Source organism: Oncorhynchus masou, chromosome 16 (genome assembly GCF_036934945.1).
Source record: "Oncorhynchus masou masou isolate Uvic2021 chromosome 16, UVic_Omas_1.1, whole genome shotgun sequence".
Classification (NCBI taxonomy): domain Eukaryota; kingdom Metazoa; phylum Chordata; class Actinopteri; order Salmoniformes; family Salmonidae; genus Oncorhynchus; species Oncorhynchus masou.
In genome coordinates, this window is record NC_088227.1 from 6,446,370 (window position 1) to 6,462,645 (window position 16,276).

The following is a 16,276-nucleotide window of genomic DNA, read 5'->3' on the forward strand; positions in this document are numbered from 1 at the left end:
GGCAAATGGTGGCTACTTTGAAGAATGTCAAATATGAAATATATTTTAATTTGTTTTAGACTTTTTTGGTTACTGCATTATTTGTTTTCATAGTTTTGATGTCTTCACTATTATTCTACAATGTAGAAAATATTACAGATCCTGGAGGTTGGGTTATTGTGGAGTCCAGGTCGTCTGATGCAGCACTCCATCACTATCCTTCTGTGTGTCCAAACTTTTGCCTGGTACTGTACGTGTGCAGTGTATCCTGTCTGAATTTGAGATGATGCTGAAAGACACCTGTAAATGAACCGTTAAAACGAGTGTCCAATCACAATGTCTGCTCTATATTTGGACTTTTATTTTCTTGTATGAGCTTTCTATCCTCACTGTATGACAGTTTAGTGTGACTGTTATTTTGAGAGCAGGTTTTTTGCCTTCTCGGTTTTACGCGCCGAGTGTATATGGTAAACAGGCGCGAGAGTGGAAAAGGAAAATACGTTTTTGTTAAGGTTGTTCAAGCAGCCAAGTAACAACGTCAAACTTGGCACCTAGCTGGAAAGAGAACAATGTATTTACTGTCTTTCAATATTGGTCTTGTTTCAGATATCTTTCTAATTCGTTTGTACGTGTACTGAACGGATATTTGTGTTGTAATTGACGTTCTGAAGTCTGCTGGCAATGTGACGTTATTAGCTGTAGCCTAGCTCCACTGTGTGCTGGCTAATATTAGTTAATCTTGCACCATATTATCAAGCTACTAGCAAGTAATCAACTATTCGGGTAGAAATTCTCATGCATATTGATGTATTTGATGTATCAAGCACGCTAATGTAAAGTTGTGTAAAAGTGTATTGTTCATATTGGAAGAGCATTTTTGGTATGTTTCTCCATCAGCTCTTACGGTATGTTTATGGAAATGGTACCACATTAAACTTTCATGAACCAACCGTTTGAGATTTGACCATTCATTCAGCTGGCGATGTTACACCACTTTTGAGAGTTGGTGAATAAAATCCTATAATGATGTTTGACATTGCCAGACAGAAGGATATACACTCAAAAAAATCAACTAGGGCATGTGTTTGAACAGCAAACTATAAACATGTTTGCATTAAATTAATGAATCGCGTTTATGTTTATTGAATTATTCATTCTTGTTTGTTGTACATGACTCAAAGAAAATTCTGATTAATTAAATTAAATAATGTCTGTCACGAATCCCTCCGGAACTTTCATTACGCACACCTGGCCCCCATTCCCACTGATTGTATTTGTATATATGTATCTTTTGGTTTCCATTGGGCTGTCGTTTATTGTTAACATGTCCGTAGGTCGTGTGTGTACCTGTGCTGTGTGTTTTGGGCTTTCGTGTGGATTGCGCAGATGATTTTCGGGTCTCGTCTGTCCCGTGTGATAATCATTGTGCGCTTGTGTTATTTATTTTGAGGTTCTCCTCGCTTTTTTCTTTTGGGTTTCAACCCTGTGTTTTGCATACGTGTTTATTTGGTCTTCGTCCCCGTGCCTTTACATGGCACGCTGTAATTTGAGTAATAATAAAAACCTTATTACGCATTCCTGCGCCTGTCTACCGATCCTTATACCAACGTGACAATGTCAATCCAATGAGAATGAGCTCCCTCAAAACAATAACTCTGATAAGGTTAGCTATTGAGCATTCTCCACGCCCACCGGATAAAGAAAAGGTTTGTAGAAGCAGAGTGTGTCACGTTCTGACCTTAGTTCCTTTGTTTTGTCTTTGTTTTAGTATGGTTAGGTTAGGGCCTGAGTTGGGTGGGTTTTCTATGTTAGTTGTTCTATGATTTTCTATTTCTGTGTTTGGCCTGGTATAGTTCTCAATCAGAGGCAGCTGTCAATCGTTGTCCCTGATTGAGAACCATATTTAGGTAGCCTGTTTTCAATTGTGTTTTGTGGGTGGTTATTTTCAGTCTTTGTGTGTCAACACCAGATAGAACTGTTTCGGTTTTCACTTTGTTGTTTTTGAAAGTGTTCGGTTTCATTAAAATAAGATGAACACTTACCATGCTGCACTTTGGTCCTCTCCTTCTTCCCAAGACAACCATTACAGAGTGGGACATTTCATGGATGACTAACCAGCACGTGCAAGAGTACTCACACCTAATCGTTTGACGTCCTTGATATTAAGGCTAGGTAATTCAGATATATCTACATTCATTTATTTCATTCAATAAGGTGAGTGAATAAAAACATTTGAGGCATTTCTCATTTGGATAGTTCTCTAAAACATGAATTTGTCACTCCTGTTTCTCACAGTTAACCCTAGCTCAACTTTGCTATGGCTAGGTTTAATTTATTTACACCATGTGTACATTATCGCTCACAATTGATTATTTTTTTTGTGCATCATGTAAAAACTCCTGCCACTGAACCGTGGTGTGAAAAAATAGACCTGCAACCTGCAGTGTAACTAAACTAATTTAACACTAATTTGAGTGAAGGTAGTAGCCTTTAAGAGATTCACTTGGTGGGGAATGTGTATTTGTGTTGCAGCCAGGCTAGCGGCCATGTCATGAGAGAGTCACGGTGTGTGTGTGTGTTGGGGGGGGGGCTAAGTTACTGTTGTCCAGAGAAGCAGAGGTTTTAGAGCTTCTCGGTGGACCCATAAGTAAATCTTCATGTATGACGGAGTCTCTCTTCGGGTGTTTTCATGGGTGGTAAACGTTTTTCAGCTAGGAGCCAGGCGAAATGGCTTAAAACCAGAGGACCACGGTTTGGAGCTGTAGTTCTGGGAAGGTAGCAAAAGGCTGTGTAAATCCTTTCTGCCACACAGACTCAAGTCTATCCACAGATAAACAAAACACAAACTAATATACTAAATAGTATAGGAAAATATGATGCTATGAAAGCTGTGGTGCAGTATGTCTTGTCTTGATGAAGATACATGCCCTTGCCAAGCAAACTGAAATTGCTTTACTAATTCATCGTAAGCTAATGTGCACTATATTTTGCAGGGGAAATAATAACAAGAAGGAAGATAAAATCAGTGTCTAAAATAATAATAATAATTACTTCTGTTGTATTAACTTTTTGAACAATATCTTTTTACCAGAAATATATCACAAAATAAAGCAGTTACCACATGATCTGAGATTTGTTTGCACCTCCTCGACAATACAGTTGAAGTCGGAAGTTTACATACACCTTAGTCAAATACATTTAAACAATACCTTGACTTTGTTCTAAAGCCATTTTGCCAACTTTGGAAGTATGCCTGGGGTCATTGTCCATTTGTGACCAAGCTTTAACTTCCTGACTGATGTCTTGGGATGTTGCTTCAATATCTCCACATAGTTTCCCTTCCTCATGATGCCATATATTTTGTGAAGTACACCAGTCCCTCGTGCAGCAAAGCACACACAACATGATGCTGCCACATCCGTGCTTCATGGTTGGGATGGCGGTCTTTGGCTTCCCCCTTTTTCCTACAAACATGATGGTCATTACAGACAAGCAGTTATATTTGTGTTTCATCAGACCAGAGGACATTTCTACAAAAAATATGATCTTTGTCCCCATATGCAGTTGCAAATCCTACTCTGGCTTTTTTATGGAGGTTTTATACTTGCGTACTATTGTTTGTACAGATGAATATGGTACCTTCAGGCGTTTAGAAATTGCTCCCAAGGATGAACCAGACTTGTGGAGGTCAACAATTGTTTTCTGAGGTCTTGGCTGATTGCATTTGATTTTCCCATGAAGTGAAGCAAAGAGGCACTGCGTTTGAAGGTAGGCCTTGAAATACATCCACAGGTACACCCCCAATTGACTAAAATGATGTCAAATAGCTTATCAGAAGCTTCTAAAGCCATTACATAATTTTCTGGAATTTTCCAAGCTGTTTAAAGTCACAGTCAACTTAGTGTATGTAAACTTCTGACACGGTGAATTATAAATGGAAGTAATACACAAAGTAGATACACAAAGTAGATGTCTTAACCGACTTGCCAAAACTGTAGTCTGTCAAAACTATAGTCTTTAAACAAGAAATTTGTGGAGTGATTGAAAAACTAATTTTAATGACTCCAACCTAAGTGTATGTAAACATCTGACTTCAACTGTACATGGTAAGTTAATATTTTTGTCATTTTATTGTTAATCTGTTATCATATGTACACATATTTACACTTTTGAGGTTTAATGATTTAGCTGAAATGCAGCTTTAAATATTTGTATTTGAGGAAATACTGTACATTTATTTGTATAATTTGCTAATGCACTTTTTTTTCACTTCAGTGTTGTATGTGGCAGTGCAATCATTGTGTCGCCAGAGAGGGTATTAGGTACAAATGACTAAAACATTTGAAATGACATCATCCTCATGGAAGAGGCCAACATTATCTGTGCATATATGTCAATTGTCCATGCACATTCAAGATGTGGAGTGGACTCAATACCCATGTCTATAAAGCTCATTTATCTCAGTTTACACAGACAGCTTCCAGTTCAGTAACTTTTAAATGTGAGTTATGTGAATGTAGTGACCTCTCCACAGAGAGATATTTTTTGTTCATATTGGAACACATCTGCGAAGTAATGAGACAGTTGTGTGTTTCTTGGTTGCCTTTTCGAGACAAATATTTACATACATTTTATACACACAAAAAGAGGAAGCATCATCCACAAAGACAGAAACATTTAAAAGCGTAGTTGCATTTGTGGACCCAGTGCAAGTGTCAGATACATCTGATAATGTGAGGCCTGGCTGTTCTGCTGATGTGTCAGATACCTCTGATAATGTGAGGCCTGGCTGTTCTGCTGATGTGTCATATGGTGAAGTGTAATATTGTTGAAATTTGAACATTTCATATTCCAGCAATAGGAGTAAGATTAGTTACTTGAAGAGTTGCATTTTTTGTTAAGTTCAGCTTGTGAGCCTGTCACAAAGCGTACTGCTACAGACATTTTCAAAAGCTAAACCTCCATATTGGTCCGGCTGTTATTGAAAAACATGCCAATTCTGTGTGTTTCTAACCCTGTGGCAAAACTTTTGGGAAAGTGTGGCCCACTTGCCACTTTTATAAAAGAAAACAATACTACAAGCTACATTTTAGAGTTGTAGAGCCTATTGAGTATTTTTTATCTGTAGACCAAATGAGGTCATTTCAGCACATCCCTTTATTAGTTATTGCAGGAAATACTGAGTCACAATAAATTGCTGAATAAAGTTATGAAGAACAAATAGCTCTAGAAAATAGAGTGGATTTGCATTGTGATCAGCGGGTTTACAGGTATTTTCTGGATGGTGAGCATTATAAAACAAATAGCTTTCTAGCTGTTGAGGAGTTGAACATTTCCATAAAAATTTACATTGACGATTTTGAGGTTTGAAATCCTCTTGGGACCTCATGCAAAAAGCATAAGCTTTGTGGTGTATATTGGGTGTTGGACAATTTGCCTCCTGGCTCTCTCATCCATGTATTTGTCTGTTCTCTGTTAAAGTGAAGATTTGAGGACATTTGGGTTTGAAAAAGGGTTGGATCCACTTGTGAAAGATCTGGTAATTTTGGAGCCACGTGGTGTGTTCATAAGTCAGTCGAACGAGTGTATCAAAGACACTGTGAACTGTGTAATAGCTGACAACCTAGGAGCCCATGGGCTGGCAGGTTTTGTTGAATGTTTTTCTGGTGAATACATCTGTAGATTCTGCACAGCTAAGAAATCAGAAATTCAGTCTTTGACTGCTGGTGTTTTTGGGAGTAGAACACAGGAACTTCATGAAGCCCATTTGCTAGAAGGCCAGCATCCCGGAGTCGCCTCTTCACTGTTGATGTTGAGACTGGTGTTTTGCGGGTACTATTTAATGAAGCTGCCAGTTGAGGACTTGAGGCATCTGTTTCTCAAACTAGACACCCTAATGTACTTGTTCTCTTGCTCAATTGTGCACCGCGGCCTCCCACTCCTCTTTCTATCCTGGTTAGAGCTAGTTTGCGCTGTTCTGTGAAGGGAGTAGTACACAGCGTTGTACGAAATCTTCAGTTTCTTCGCAATTTCTCTCTTGGAATAGCCTTCATTTCCCAGAACAAGAATACTGCCAAGTTTCAGTAGAAAATTCTTTGTTTCTGGCCATATTTAGCCTGTAATCAAACCCACAAATGCTGATGCTCCAGATACTCAACTAGTCTAAAGAAGGCCAGTTTTATTGCTTCTTTAATCAGCACAGTTTTCAGCTGTGCTAGCATAATTGCAAAAGTATTTTCTAATGATCAATTAGCCTTTTAAAATTATAAGCTTGTATTATCTAACACAACGTGCCATTGGAATACAGGAGTGATGGTTGCTGATAATGGACCTATGTACACCTATGTAGATATTCCATAAAAATCAGCCGTTTCCAATGTCTACATTGTATTTCCGTTATTTTAATGGACAAAAATGTGCTTTTCTTTCAAAACAAGGAAATTTCTAAGTGACCCCAAACTTTTGAATGGCAGTGTGTGTTAGTGGACCTTTGGTAATGTAATTAAAATGCATTCTTACTAGTAATAGCAATGAAAAGAACACTAATTGAAACAACAAGATTGACATTAGTATAACAGGCAAAACCTATATTAGTTAATTCAACAATACTGACATTAGTATAGCAGACAACCTATACTTGTTCATACACAAGTCTACATGTTGTTGTACTAATGTTTGACCAATGTGAATTAAACTTAAATTAATTTGACTAGACTAATTAAAAAACATTTTAATTAAACAAAAGGCAAATTAATTGAATGTAAATATTAACATGATCACCCACAAATCTATGTGGTGTTCGAACAACACAATCAAGAGACTGATTTTACTTGATTTTTTTAGATGGAATATAGGTGGCATGATTCAATTACGTTCATCCAATAATAGTATTTTTATTGAGTGTAGGCCCTTACAAACCTTCTAGGACTACAGCTAGACCCACGTGAGATTAGCTGAAGCCTACAGGTGTGTCATCTCTCTCTTCAGACCGGTTGGACAGGTAACAGAAGCCGATCTCCGAACACCCCCGCTCACGTGAATCGACCAAGGCTTGACTGGTCGGACCGGTAAGAGCTTCCTTCCTTACGGGATCGTAAGACCTGTTTGAGCTGCCAATTACAAAGTTCCGTATATATACAGCACCTTGTTGGTGAAAGAGGCACAGTCGGGATTTGAGTGCTTGGAACTCACTGTCTCCAGATGAAGATGCCATTTATTGTTTTACTAGACTGCAGGATGCCAACTTTGGAAAAATCTGGATTTGCATTCAATATATTTTCCTTCTCTTTTTCGTGCCTTTTTTGGTGGGCTGGATAATCGGAAAGATTGTACCTCTTTGGTCCAGTGGTTCTAAATAGTTCAACAGTCTTTACCGAAATTGTGAAATGTTTAGGACCACTTGATCAGCGCAAGGGAACGTTCTACCCCAGCCGCTGGACTTCCTTCACTCAACAAAGGACGCTTCCAAAGACAAGTGTGGAAAACAGAGGTAGACTGCTGTAGGCCTATCTGTGAATTGTATCCATGTTTGTTGGTTTATGATTGCACTCGTCACTGTTTAAGACGTACTACATCTATTTGAAAATGCATGATCAGAATACGTTAGGTGGGTATGGGCCTATCGATATACCAGTCGGCATATAAGCTACCCTATATGTTTGAATACTTATATATATTTTTATTTACAACGTTATTATAACTATTGTGAAGTGAATCTGTGAATTTTCATAATAAATATATTCAAATTTGTCAGTCAGCCTAAATTACGTTCATTTATTTTTCTATTGCATGGTTGAAACCCAATGAAATCTTTGTCTTTCACCTTTTCCCCCATAGGCTACTGATTTTCTCTGCACATGCATCTAATATTGTCCAAAGCCTCGGGGCCTTTTAACATGTCCACATATGAGCCTTTCTAACGCAACACAAGCCTAATTTCTTACAGACAAGTGAATCGCCGATGGCCAATTGGGATAAGGTCCGCTTCCCCATCATGTCAGTTGGTTAAAATGCCTTTGTGGATCAGTAAATATCGAGCATTTGAGTGCCGATTATCAGGTGGGTTAAAGCCGGCATGCGGCTCTGTCCATGGTGCTGAACAATGAAAAGATTTTTGACAACGGGCCTTTCGTGATACTGCAAGCACGCACACACACACCGGTAACCTAAAGATTCACTTTTAACACGTTTAACAACATTGGGCAATCTCACTAGCCTAACAGGCTTACTGTTGGAGAAAAAATAGAACATTCAAGATTGTTGTACCCTATTATCGCCTAAGTCTATTAGCCTACTGTTGACACAGAGACCACAATCCTTAACCATATTATTTTCGTCGTTACTGTCTGACGACAAGCACTCATTGTAGATAGACCGATGTTTTTGATGTTTAAATTGATTTAGTCAAGCACGGCCTTCAACAGCCGAAACACTAAGGGTTAAAACCAATACATTAGAATGCAAAGTAGGCCAGCCTTCCCATGTATTTGCATATATGCCTTGCATATATGTAATTGGAACACGTAAAACTCCAAGTTCTGCACCCTTTACACGGGACACGAAGCAAATTATTGCACCCAATATTTTTTTTTATTTTGTACACGTTAATCAACTGTCTCGTGGTCGTCAACAATTATTTCGCTGAGTTCCAAATTGCTTTTCTGTGATCGGCTGACTGGTGTGAATAATGGTCCATATCATAGATGGCTTCCAGAGAAATTGAAGAAATAATGTTGTTGTCATGTCAACGCACCAAGTATGACTATTTAACTGGTTTGGTATTTTTATCCCCCATTTATATTTTCACTTCATCTTTCCTATTACACTTCGGAGAAAATGTGACCATGTAGCTTTTATAGGCTACCAATGCCTTAAAACTATGATTTAAATTCTGAATAAAATATGAAAGGCAAATTTGCGGACACTTTCGACAAAAGGTTATCAATCAAGGGTAGATTAGGTTTGGGCACACAACAAGCGTTGAGTTTTCCCATAACTAGTGCAACAAAAGGCCTACCTTTAATCTTAGGCCTACAGCACTGTAATATATTTCGATGGGGCGTTAGTGTTGTCTAAAATAAGGGAAACAGCCAAAATCTACAGAATCAAACTTGGCCTATGGCTTTATATAGCCTACAGTTTCCTTGGGTGTGAGGGGTTTATTTAACCGGGACAAGCTAAACGTTAAGAAGTTAGACAAAAACATTTCTATCCAGAGCAAGTATTTGTATTAATTAAAGAGTTAACAGCTGAGAGATCCTGTTGGGTGCGCTCTTTTGGAGTTTCATTAGCTTTTAGACATGTTAAATCTTTTTTTAAATGGCTTATAATGATTGCCTCTGGACCCGATAATGCCTTAAATGTTTTATTATAACTCCTCTTGACAGGTGTATTTTTCGTCGACATTGTGTTTATCCAATGGCCCGAGGGAGAGAGGTGCCATCCACCGGAACTTGGCGATATCAAGGCTGCGGCCAATGTGAAGTACTGACATAGGCCTAATCCAAATGAAAGGATGCGAGGAAAGGGACGATTTGCCTATTTCTCTGGGTTATATCTCGTTGAATGTGGTTGGCATAGAGGGAAAGCAGGTAATATCAATTCATGTTAATACCTATGCATGGCTGTCAGTTTATTAGCCCTCGTGGACTGCTCTCTGGGACCAACATTTCCCAAGGGAAGCAAGACACGTCACCACCATTGAGATGGAATTCAATCGTCTCTCTCACTCTCCTCCGTCTCTCGCTCTCCTCTTATCTGCTTTTTTAAATCAACAGATGCATAAAATTGTGATTTGGAGCCCTCTAGGTGCATCTGAATTATATCTCATAAGGGAGAGACCGTTAGCCTCGTACGAATCATCCTGGTGGTTTGTATGAGGATAATTGGGTTGCTTTGGTGATTTGAACGTGGAAAATAGGAGGTTAATATGGAAACGAGCATAACGCTTACAAATAGGCCTATATACTCAGCATTGTGATCAAGTGACTCGTGGATGTTCCTCCATTTCTGGAAACACAAAATGCCCCGCCTGCCTTGATAGATTTGAAGTCATTATCCGTTTTATCTGTGGGGCAGGTGGCTTTGTAGTGCATCAATCAACATAGCCCAGAAAAAAGGTTGCTAAAAACCTCTCATGATGAGAATGATATAGGGCAACCCCAACAACCGGTTTATTAATTTAAAATAGGCCATTTCTCCCAAGGGTAGGTAAAGGTTACCCAACAAACAGTCACATAATGATGGCCAAAGAATGGGCAAATGGGCTATGACTAAGCTACGACAAGTTCAAATGTTGAGCGCATGAGTGATGGGCAGTGAGCGGATGATTTGAGGTGGTCCACGGGCAGTGCGATCACATGCTTTCATTTGGAACGGATAGAATGAGCGCAACCGACTTTCAGATTCAAGCGCTCTGGTGAAATAGATGTGCTACTGACTTGGGATATACTAATGGATTTTTGTAGTTCTATTTCCCTGTGGAACTTCGGGAATTGGACAAGAGAAAGCTGTTCTCAGGAATAATTTTGTCATGGCGGATATATCAGTGAGAATATACGGTTGAAAATATTACGTGATACTTGGCTTATGTCGGTTTGACAGGGTGATAGCGACTTGAGGGACGACTTTCATGGCTTTACATAATTCCGCTGAGACCTCTGAAGTGGCAAAGGTGTCCACATAAGGGTCTGGGTGCGGTCTATATTGATACCCACGGCTGTCCACATGGCTATATATTTGGATATACCAGTCATCTTATGTGAAGAAAATCTCAGGTAATTAGTATGAAGTAAACTGCCAAAAATAAAAAACATAATTGCAACTAAGGTATTGAAAAACAGTGTAATTTCATGTTGTTTGAATGGTAAAGAAATCTGTCTTTATCAGAGTTCACGTTTGTTTGCGAATGACTCGCGTTAGCCTAGATCAAGATTCAGCACGATGAACAGCGTCCGTGCTTGTGTGGAAAACGTGTTGCTTCGTTCAGGTGCTGAAATTCACAGAAGGCACTCTCCCATTCATAAAACAGGCTACGGAAATATGCATGCATTTGAAAGTAAGAAACGTGTTTGTGCAATATGTGTAAAGTCTATTGAGAAATATCGGTAACACAAAATCCTATTGAGAGACTTGACGCATTTTGCTTAAACCTTTTCCTGGGTAAATAGGTTATTGTTTCAATATATTGCATTCTTCACTTGTGTGGTTCCTCTAACTGAACATAGCCAAACAATAGTAGCCGAAAAGGGCTGGTTCTGTATAGGCAACAGCCTAAAACAGGAAAAGCTAGCCTATTCTCTCAACAGCCGCAATTGTTTCACGATAACGCATTCCGGAAACACAGAGAGGATCGGTAGTGCTATCAATCATTCCTCATATATCAGATCTGGATTTCTATACTGTGAGCCGATGTCAGTAATCCATAACGAATTATTATGTTTCAGATAATGGTCAGATGAGGGCGCCAGAGTAATAAGAACCAAGGTTGTCTTGTTACAGCAGGTGGTGGGTGTAACAGCCTACCCAACCCAAGTACAGTAAGTAGCCTACTACTGAGGGGGGGGGGTGTCTTCACTATCAATTGCCTAGTTATTTTATGAAAAATACATGAGATCACACAGACGCACAAAATAAATTAAAATGGTTCCTGATTACATAGGCGAGTTGACTAAACGAGTAGCTTCAATAAACAGACCAAGCTCTCTACATCCCCACTGTAGGAGATGTGCTTATAAATTATTAATATATGCCCACTGATTATTGAAGAATTTAACTTATAAAAGCCTCATGAGCTTAGTTCAACTGTCATATCCCATCGTAACCCAATATATATATATATATATATATATATATATATATATATATATATATATATATATATATATATATATATATATACCGGGACATATATATTGGGTTACGATGGGATATGACAGTTGAACTAAGCTCATATATATAGATATGATTACTGTATAGCCTCAGATCATGGTTAAAACTATACATTTGATGTAATGGATGCTCAGTCCTTGCATCCATAGCTCTGTCTATGAATTGGACAGTGGTTATATTTCTCCAGCCCCATCGCTTAGCTGTTTAGTGAAACAGGGGCGGGGGACAGGCTTTGTTATTGTTTGAATTAAGGCTTCCAGCTTTAAAGGTGCAATATGCCTAAATCGCTCCACCATTTCTTGTTTGCTAAAAATCTAACAGTTCGCCTAATTTCAGTTTATATGACAGAACAAGAAGTTAGTGTAGAGAATCATTGTGCCATGTACAATCATTGCCCCCAACCATGATGGACCCTCCACCTCCAAATCGATCCCGCTCCAGAGTACAGGCCTCGGTGTAACACTCATTCCTTCGACGATAAAAGCGAATCGCACCATCACCCCTGGTGAGACAAATCCGGGACTTGTCAGTGAAGAGCACTTTATACCAGTCCTGTTTGGTCCAGCGACGGTGGGTTTGTGCCTATAGGCGACGTTGTTGCCGGTGATGTCTGGTGAGGACCTGTCTTACAATCGGCCTACAAGCCCTCAGTCCACCCTCTCTCAGCCTATTGAGGACAGTCTGAGCAATGATAGAGGGATTGTGTATTCCTGGTGTAACTCGGGCTGTTGTTGTCATCCTGTACCTGTCCTGTGTGATGTTTGGCTGTACCGATCCTGTGCAGGTGTTGTTACACTTGGTCTGCCACTGCGAGGATAATCAGCTGTCCATCCTGTATCCCTGTAGCGCTGTCTTAGGCGTCTCACAGTACAGACATTGCAATTTATTGCCCTGGCCACATCTGCAGTCCTCAGGCCTCCTTGCAGCATGCCTAAGGCATGTTCACCCAAATGAGCAGTGACTCTGGGCATCTTTCTTTGGTGTTTTTCAGAGTCAGTAGAAAGGCCTCTTTAGTGTCCTAAGATTTTCATAACTGTGACCTTAATTGCCTACCGTCTGTAAGCTGTTAGTGTCTTAACGACCATTCCACAGGTGCATGTTCATTAATTGTTTATGGTTCATTGAACAAGCATGGGAAAAAGTGTTTAAATCCTCTACAATGAAGATCTTTGAAGTTATTTGTATTTTACAAATTATCTTTGAAAGACAGGGTCTTATTATCAGCATACGGTCCCCAGTTATTGGCCACCTATTTTGTTCAATTACAAGATATATCTGGGGGGGTTCAGAAAAGAGACACCAACCTCGTATCCGAAGTGTTTACTAGATAGTTGACTAGTTGGCTAGCCTGTCAGCTTTTCATTGCGTAGCCGGAACCGCAATTATTATTATTTTTTTTACCTTATAGCCAAAACCACCTAGCCATCAGCAGCTAACCAGCTAATTAGCTGCAAGCAATTTAGTCATTTTTAGCCACTGCTAGCGGCCTTTACCTTCTGCATAGATACCAGCCCTTTTTTGCCTGGATAATACTTGCCAGCCTACCAGTATCTGTAGCTCCCTTCAGTAACCACGAGCACAACCGTTCCTTGATTTTAACTGGCGGCTTTATTCTGTAGTTTTAGTCAGAATTATCACCTTCCGTGAGAACTATAAAGTAAATGAAAAATACAGTTAAGCACACTCTTACAACCTCCTTATCTTACGAGTAACTTATTAGCTTGGTGTAACTCTGAAGTGCATAACTAGACATACATAACATACATAACATGCATAACATACATAACCACCCAAACACGGCTAGAATCCACTACTCCACCGGAACCTTGCCATAAGCTCTGTACCTTGGCACTGGATCACCACTGCTACCGAGTGGCTAACGCCCCTGCCCCGAAGCTAGCACCAGTTAGCCGTGAGCCAGGCGCATCTCCCGGCTAGCAAACTAAATTACTACAACTACAACACCTCTTTCGCCATCTGGCTTGGATCCTTTGTCGACACGGCACCCAACGCACCACCACGACAAGTCTGCCAACGAATACTCCTTCCGCTGTGCCTTCAACCGGGACCTCCGTCGGACGTCGGAGCAGATGCTTCTATTAGCCCTGGCCTGTTAACTTTTATTGCTGTGTCACCCGGGTGCTAGCGTAGTAGCGACTACTCCGCGGCTTCCCTGTTCCATCTATTGCTGTCCCCTGGACCCTATCATCACTTGGGTATATTCCATTCTGTTTATTTTTGTTTATCCGTCTTCCCCAGCCGCGAACTCAGGCTCTGTGTGTAATTAACCGACCCTCCCTGCCCATTCATTGCCGTCTTAGTTGATTAGCTGTTGTTGTCTTACCCAGCTCTCCCAATCAATGATTGCTTTATGTCTTTCTCAAATGTCAATATGCCCTGTTGTTTAGGTTAGTTATCATTGTTTTAGTTTACAATTGAGCCCCTAGTTCCACTCATCATACCTCTGATACCTCCTTTGTCCCAACTCCCACACATGCAGTGACCTCACCCATTGTAACCAGCATGTCCAGACATGCAACCTCTCTTATCATCACTCAGTGCCTGGGCTTACCTCCGCTGTACCCGTACCCCACCATACCCCTGTCTGCACATCGTGCCCTGAATCTATTCTACCGCGCCCAGAAATCTGCTCCCTTTATTATTTGTCCCCAATGCTCTAGACAACCAGTTTTGATAGCCTTTAGCCATACCCTCATCCTACTCCTCTGTTCCTCGGAAGATGTGGAGGTAAACCTAGGCCCTGCCTGCCCCCAAGCACCCTCATTTTTTGACTTCTGTGATCAAAAAAGCCCTGGTGTCATGCATGTTAACATCAGAAGCCTCGTCCCTAAGTTTGTGTTACTCACTGCTTTAGCACACTCTGCCAACCCTGATGTCCTTGCTGTGTCTGAATCCTGGCTTAGGAAGGCCACCAACAATTCTGAGATTTCCATAACCAACTACAACATTTTCCATCAAGATAGAACTGCCAAAGGGGGAGGAGTTGCAATCGACTGCAGAGACTCCACACCAGTTGTGGAGTTGTGAAGTTGTGTCATTCTTTCCAGGTCTATACCCAAACAGTTTGAACTTCTAATTTTAAAATTTAATCTCTCCAGAAATAAGTATCTCACTCTTGCCGCCTGTTATCGACCCCCCCCCCCCTAAGCTCCCAGCTGTGCCCTGGACACCATATGTGAATTGATCGCCCCCCATCTAGCTTCAGAGTTTGTTCTGTTAGGTGACCTAAACTGGGATATGCTTAACACCCCGGCAGTCCTACAATCTAAGCCAGATGCCCTCAATCTCACACAAATCATCAAGGAACCCACCAGGTACAACCCTAAATCCGTAAACATGGGCACACTCATAGACATTATCCTGACCAGCTTGCCCTCCAAATACACCTCTGCTGTTTTCAATCGGGATCTCAGCCATCACTGCCTCATTGCCTGTATCCGCTATGGGTCCGCGGTCAAACGACCACCCCTCATCACTGTCAAACGCTCCCTAAAACACTTCTGCGAGCAGGCTTTTCTAATCGACCTGGCCCGGGTATCCTGGAAGGATATTGACCTCATCCCTGGTCGTTCTTTAAAAGTAATTTCCTCACAATCTTAGATAAGCATGCCACTTTCAAAAAATGCAGAACTAAGAACAGATATAGCCCTTGGTTCACTTCAGACTACCCTTGACCAGCACAAAAACATCCTGTGGCAAACTGCAATAGCATCGAATAGTCCCCACGATATGCAACTTTTCAGGGAAGTCAGGAACCAATACACGCAGTCAGTCAGGGAAGCAAAGGCTAGCTTTTTCAAGCAGAAACTTGCATACTGTAGCTCTAACTCCATAAAGTTTTGGGACACTAAAGTCCATGGAGAACAAGAGCACCTCCTCCCAGCTGCCCACTGCACTGAGGCTAGGTAACACGGTCACCACCGATAAATCCATTTATCCATGACAAATTTCAACAAGCATTTCTCAACGGCTGGCCATGCCTTCCTCCTGGCTACTCCAACCCCGGCCAACAGGCCGGCCAACAACTCACCCCCCCCCCCCCCCCCGCGCAGCTACTCGCCCGAGCCTCCCCACTATCTCCTTCACCCAAATCTAGAAAGCAGATCACCCAAATCCAGAAAGCAACTGCTCTGAAACGCTAGTAAAACCAAATGCATGCTTTTCAACCGTTTGCTGCCTGCACCCGCCCGCCCGACTTGCATCACCACCCTGGACGGTTCTGACCTAGAATATGTGGACAACTACAAATACCTAGGTTTCTGGCTTGACTGTAAACTCTCCTTCCAGACTCATATTAAGCATCTCCAATCCAAAATCAAATCTACAAATCTAGAATCAGCTTTCTGTTTCGCAACAAAGACTCCTTCACTCACTCCGCCAAACTTAA